At 60.2% G+C, this 6,929-nt stretch overlaps 1 non-coding gene and 1 pseudogene across 1 annotated transcript; both read left to right on the top strand.

The window, feature by feature from the left end:
* The first annotated feature begins 6,403 nt into the window (after positions 1–6,403).
* Positions 6,404–6,476, top strand: TRNAV-CAC. Its single transcript has one exon. It is a non-coding gene; the product is annotated as a tRNA-Val (tRNA).
* A 9-nt stretch (positions 6,477–6,485) lies between these two features.
* On the top strand, positions 6,486–6,601 carry LOC112479330 (annotated as a pseudogene).
* The last annotated feature ends 328 nt before the right edge of the window (positions 6,602–6,929 follow it).

The following is a 6,929-nucleotide window of genomic DNA, read 5'->3' as shown; positions in this document are numbered from 1 at the left end:
GATGACGTGGGGGGGCGTTTATGGTCGCGATCGCGGGCAGATCGAAAGTCATCCAGTCCAAGTGCTTGCGGTTTAGACCGTGTCCAGCGCACATGAGAGAAGCTCTCGGTAAGGAAAGCCCCGGGCAGCTTTAGAACGGTGAGCCCAGGACACTTTGCACCGATGCTCTGGAAATCAGAGCTGGCACTCGGCCGGTGAAAATGAACCAGGAAATAAACAAACAATTAAGAGGCCCGAGCAGACCGGGAAACGGCCTTGCGGTTTCTGACGCAGTGCGGCGTGCGTCTGCTCTACGTCTGGAGTTTCCAGAAGAGACACGTAAACACATGTCCTCAGAGGCCCCCCACCAAGCATCCAGCTCGACTCAGGACAGGTGGCCACCGGGAGCAACCGGAAGCCACCCGCTGAGCGGGACCAACAAACCTCGCCGCGTCTGCCCTCGGCCACCAACACCGGCACGTCGCCGACACACGCGCCAGACGACGATGCATCCTGCGGACGCCGGTTTCAGGGAAGAAAGCCGGACGGAAGTCAGCACGCTGGGATTCCACAGCAGACGAAGCTCCTTCGTAATCGAGAGCCGTCAGATCACAGCTGCCCGGAGCCGACGAGGGGGCGTGGGGACAGGTGGCAGTGCGGACGGACCGCAGAGGGACGGGGCACCCTGGGGAGAAACGGGGGCGGCTTCTAAGCCGACACGGTCGACAACGAGTTGTGTTACGCACTTCAACTGCTTGTACTTCACTAAGTCTCAAGACAGTGGACAAAACAAATCCCCATACACCGTGAAAAGAGCCTACAGAGCTGGAGACGCTGTTGCCACACGTGGGACTGAAAAGGACGAGTCCCCAGAGTCGAAGGCCTCGTGACGATCAACCAGGACATGGCAGATAACGCAACTGAGAAGCGCCAGTGGCCCCAGCAGGCACCTCACAAAACAGCACGTCCAAATGCCCGATAAATATAGGGCGGGGAGCTCCCCGGCAGTTGCGGAAATGCAAATTGCAGGTGCGGTGATGTGTCGGGACACACCTGGCACGTAGGCAATCATTGAAAAGTCTGGAATGTGTTCGCAGGTGCGGCCGCCCTGGAAAACAGCAGCTCTGCTCAGACTGCCACTCGTGGACGCCCAGATGTGTCAAATGTTGCCCATTTCATGCACACGCGTATGCACGTGCTCACACACACGTGTGCGCACACGTGCGCATGCATATACGCACGCGCACGCCCGCACACGCACGCGTGCAGGGGATGAAGGCTGCTGGAGGCGGCCGTGTAAGCGTGTGGCATGATGGGCCGCAGCGGATAGGCGTGGGCCACGGGGAAGAAGGACGCACGCAGCACGGCTCCGTCCCCACGGAGCCGGACACGCGACCCCGCGAGCCAAGAACACGATGCTCACTGGCTCTCGGGGAGCGGTCGCCAGGCCGCCCGGCCGGGAGTCGCCGTGACACCCAGAGCGGGGCTCTCTCTGCAAACGCAGAACCAGCGACGGCCTCCCCAACGCGTGCGCGGCGGAGAATCGGCGCCCGGCCGGGAGGCTCCTCGGGACCTGGGAAGAAACGAAGGCGTTTCACCCGCACGTGGGATCACACTCACCCCGAACACGCGGTTCGTCCGCCGGAGAAACCGCCGACAGGTCAGCGAGGGGAAGACAGACGCTCACGGAAAGGAGCGATGGAACACCGGGAAAACGGGGAGTCGGTCAGCCGGCCGGTTTCCAGGGAAACCGAACACACCTTAACTTGAACGATCGAATAATTGGTAGGCATTAAAAAAAAAAAACAACAAAAGTAGAAATACCTGCAGATGACCCGTGAGGCAGGAGAGAGAGATTCAGAGTTCAAGGCTGCCGAGAAATTAATAAACACTGCAGATAACACATGTTGTAGTTTCGAGGCAGAGTCATCATTTCGCAAGCAGCGAAGTTCACTTTTCTGGTGAGCAGGGCTCTGAGACGCGTGACGGATCTCGAGAGTTATACAGCCACCACCAAGATCAGGGGACAGAGCAGTTTCGTCGTCAGCTTCCTTTTTGTGGTCAACCCTTGAACCCTTCACCCCTGTTTTCGGTCCCTAAGTGTCACTTCCAGCATGTCCCCTGAACGGATGGCGCGGCCTGCGGCCTTCCGAGGCCGGCTCCTCCCGCTCGGCACGGTGCATCTGAGGTCCGTCCGCGGGGCCACGTGGACTGGCGGTGTGTTCCGTGCGATTCCACGGCGTGGCCGTGCCGCAGCGTATCGATCTGTTCCCGCCTCGCAGGACACCAGGACTTGGTGGCTGTGAATAACGCCGCTTTAAACACGGACGAGCAGGCTCCCTGTGAACGTGGGCTGTCGTGTCTCGCCGGACACCTCGCGGCGTGAAGGCTGGGCCCTCCGTCCCCGGGAGGACACAGCCAGCTGGATAAGGAGCTGCCAGGCCGCTCGCGGGCGTGGCCGGGCCATTCTGCGTCCCCGGCTGCTCCGCGTCCTCACGGGCACACGGACTCACGCACGTATCGACTGTTCTGGTTTAGCCGTCCGAGAGGGTGTGGGGTGGGGACTCGCGTGCTTTTTAAGTGGTGTTTTCACGGAACTGGCCGGGCCGAGCCCCGTCCGTGCGCACATCGGCCACCCGTGTGGCTTCGGTAAAGCTCGTTTGCCTGACTCTTCCGCCCCCTGTTTGATCGGGGCCTTTGTGCGAAGCGCTCCATGCGCTCTGGGTGCGAATCCTCTGCCGGGCGGGCGTGCGACCTGCAAATACTCTCTCCGGTCCGTGGTCCCCTTAGCTTTGTGTCCCCTTTCGACGATGCTTCTAGTCACAGACTGTGCTGCACAAGTCGTGCCCCGGACGCTGCCTGCCCGGAGTCTCCGCGTGTTTCTCACGTTTTCTCTCACGAGTTTCACGGTGCCACGTTTCCCGGGGAGGCCTCTGATTTGCGGACAGGCGTGGGTCGTCCATCGAGGCTGCTTCCGTGCTGTGTTTGAAGGTGACGTCTGGTTAGCCCAGCACCATTTCTCGGAAAGACGGTCCTTTTTCCAGCGATCCACTCCGTGTCTTGGTCGAAACTCAGTGGCCCGCACTCGTGCGGGTCTATTTCGGGATGTGCAGACCCAGGTGCAGGCCGGGCCGCGCCTGGCCTGCCACGTCTGCGCAGCTGCAGCCTCACATGACTCTGGAGGCGGCTGGTGACGACTCCCGCTGTGGGCTTCTGCAGATGGTTCTGCGTCTCCCGGCTTCTCTGGCTCCCCACGCGGGTCCTGGCCCTGCTGGTATTTCGGCTGGGATGGCGTTGCCTCTACGGACGACTGTGAGGGGAGCTGGCATCTTAACGACGCAGACTCGCAGGCCCCGAGCGCGGCGAGTCCTCCCTCCGCTGACTTCGCCCTCGTCCCGGCCCGCACGTTACCCTGCCGCAGTGTCGTGCATGCAGTGGGCTCACACCCCCGCTGGGGACCCCGATACGTTATGAGGGGCTGCCGCAAACCCGCCGTGCTGTGGCCCCCGGAGAGCGACTCGTCTGTGCTGCACGGGCCGGCCTGGCTTCTGCCCCGCGGGGCCACCAGCTCGGTCCCCTGAGGCCGCCCGCTCTGCCAGCTTCCTTGAAGAAGCGTCCGCCCCAGACGTGTGACAGCCCGGCCGGGTAGTCCCCCCACGTCCCCCCTTCGGTTCCGGCCGTCGGCAAACTGTGTTTTCTCTCGTCTCTTTTTCGTGAGCAGCTTCCCCGCCGGTTAGTTATTCTGCGTTTTTTCTGCTTTTTATTTTGCCGTAATTCCTGCTCGTCCGCTTAGCTCTGCTCAGGTTGGTTTAACTTGTTCCTTCTCTTCGGCGTTGCTAGGAGGGCACGCAGATACGCAGCCCGTCCTCGTCATCGACACCATCGTCCCCAGCGGTACGGAGCTCAGCGTGACCCGCGTCGCACTGTCCGTGTGGGGCGTTGGCGTTGGCCTCGGCCTCAAACGTTCTGTAATTTCCCCCGCGGCATCTTGTTCTGCCAGATCCTTGGGCGCCTTTCTCGAGGTCTCTCAGGTGGATTTCTCGTTTCCTCTGGGCTCAGATAGGGAGCTCTGAGGCCTAAAACCTTCCGACACTTTTGGGACTTGCCTGTCCCATCTTTGGTGCCTACCGGTGGGGGGGGGTCCTGGCTTCTCACGATGAGTTGGAACAGCCCCCGGCTTCGGTTTTTCTGGAAGAGCTTGAGTAAAATCGGCGTGGACCCTTCTCGACACGTTCCGGGTAGATCCCCCTCTGGGCCTGGGGATTGCTCAGGGTGGGGGGTCACTGCGGTTCTTTATTGGTCACAGAGATATTCGGATCGTCCAGCTCATCCTCCAAGTGGCCTTCAGGGAAAGTCCATTTCCTCCCTTTGTCAAATCGACTGAGGCCTTGTCCCCGGGTCCCAGCGGAGGTCCCGGGTGTTCGTGGTTGGGTCCCACCGACCTTGCTGTCGTGCCCCGAGCCACAACGATGATGCTTCATGCACCTGGCCTCGCATGGGAGCGAGCGCCTCTGCGGGACAAAACCCTAGGATGACAGCCACCGTGCCACAGGTCACGCGCTCCCACGCTCGGCGACGCTCGGCGGAGGCCGTCACCGCCGACATTGCTGCCAGGGAGCTCCTTCCCCACACTCGCGGGCGTGTGAAGGGTTTGCTCCGGCGTTTGCTTGTCTGGTAGGTGACCAGCGGTGTCCCCACCCGCATTTCCCTTCTTGGAGGGGCCTGGGAGCAAGGCCGGGTGCTGACTTTGCCTCGAGCGCTTGCTCCGCTCGGTCGCCAGTGTTTCTATGAGCCGTAAAGGGAGCGCCTCACGTGTCAAGGAAACGGCCCTCTCCTGCGCTCGTCCCGCACTCAGAGCCCGTCTGCGGCCTTGGACTTGCCCGTCAGGGTTGGACGTGGTCGCCAGTGCGGGTTCGGCTTCCGGGGCTTTCATCGCAGGGGACGCCTTTTTCTGTGGCTTTTCTTTTTTAACGAAACCTTCCATCCAAGAAAACTCCAGGACCAGACGTCCTCACGGGCGGATCCGACCAAACGTGGAAAGAGCAAATCGTAGAAATTCGGGGCCGAGGCGCCGAACGCCTGTCGCGGGCCGGTGCGCCGGCTCTCGCCACTGTCCACGCCACTCCGCACGTTTGGGCCGGTGCCATCAGAGGACTGAAAACAATGCGTCCAGACTCCAGGGGACGGAACCGGCTCCCTCGGAGGAAGGCACGGCCATCCGTGCAGAAATCCTACAAAACCCGCCGAAGAGTGACGGCGTACGGTCCCGCGTGCACGGGGCGGGCTCCCGCGATAAAGGTCGACCCCCCAGAATCAGCGGCGTCTCTGTACCTCAGTAAGGGACAGCTAGAGGTCCAAGTTGAAAAACAGCATTCACGAGAGAGCCGAACATAGGGACCGTTGGAGATAAATTTGACAAACGACGTCCAAGTCCTACACTCCGAAAACCATCCAATGTCACTCACAGGAAGTAAGACACCGAACAATGGGGGAAACGCGGTGTTTTGGGGCAGGAAAGACCGAGGCCGTGAGGACACTAGTTCTTCCTAAACTGACCTGCAGACTCAGCCCAGTCCGAACCTAAACGCCGAGAGAAATTTCGTTATAGAAATGGGCTGATGCAAGAACGTACGTGAACAGGCAGAGAACCTACCACTCGGAAGTCAGGAAAAGCAGAAGGAGGGCAGATGAGCAGCAGGAGCCATGACCGAGGGGACGGATGGGTCAGAACCGTGTCCGGAAACGGGCGACGCGCGTGCGGCCCCCTCATCTCCAACCAAGACGTCAGGGCCGGGCGGCGGAGGAAGGAGCCCGTTAGAGGGGGTGTCAGAGCAATGGGGGGGCCGTGAGCACAAACGCAACCCTCCCCTCACACGGCAAGAGAAATTAACTCAAAATGCATTGTAGACCGAACGGGACAGAGAAAACTGTGAAGATGCACGAAATACAATATTCGGAAAAAAACAGTATAAAAGGAAAAAAAATCAATGCATTTGACTTCATCCAAAAAGATTTTGTAAACGTCTCTTTGAAAGACGCAGTCAAAAGAATGAAAAGACAAACCACGGACTGGGAGAACATATTTGCAAAACATCTATTTTTTTTGCAAAACAAAAAACAAAACAAACAAACAAAAATACCAGGGCGTCAGACGTAGAAGGATGTACAGAACAGTTCGCACTCAGGAATGAGACGAACACCCCGATAAACGAGGGGGAGGGCTGAGCGAGCAGTCACCACGGTGGTCGAGAAGCGCACGCAAAGCCACACCAGCTCACGCGTCTGTCACCGGAGAAATGCAAATTAAACCGCGGTGGGGCCCGGGAGGAAAGGCTGGAGCAGAGGCCGGGGCGCTGGGCGGGGAGGGGTCCCCGCACCTCGCAAACACCCTGGGACTCGTCTCTAAAAGCCGCCCTCAGGACGTGGTCCCATAGCGCAGCGGTGAGCACGTCTGCTTCACACGCAGAAGGTCCTGGGTTCGCACCCCGGTGGAGCCACGGTCCCTGGTCTACGGCCAGGCCACCCTGAACGAGCCCGACGTCCGATCTCGGAAGCTCAGCAGGGTCGGGCCTGGTTAGTACTTGGATGGGAGACCACCTAGGAAGACCAGGTGCTGTAGGCTTAAATAATAATAAATAATAAATAAAATTAAAAAAATAAAAGACGCCCACAGCCCTACCAGACACCCTGGCACCTGCAGTGGACCGGCCGAACACTGGGACCCACCCAAGGGTCTCCCCACTGGGGTCGGCAGGGTGGCCCGTGGGGAGGACCAGAGAGAGCTTAGCTCTGTTTCCTGGGGCACCGGGGATCAGTGGGATGTCCGGAGGACGGGGAGGGGACCCAGAACCTTCACAAGGCCCGCAGGCTGCAGTGAGCGGAGGAGTCGGGGGCTCCGGGGTGCGGGCAGGGGCATGTCGGACCGGGGCGGCCCGGGGAAGGGGCTGGGA

This window comes from Pteropus alecto, unplaced genomic scaffold, assembly GCF_000325575.1.
Source record: "Pteropus alecto unplaced genomic scaffold, ASM32557v1 scaffold43, whole genome shotgun sequence".
Classification (NCBI taxonomy): Eukaryota; Metazoa; Chordata; class Mammalia; order Chiroptera; family Pteropodidae; genus Pteropus; species Pteropus alecto.
The sequence above is the reverse complement of the archived record's forward strand: the minus strand, read 5'-3'. Positions and strand labels throughout refer to the sequence as shown.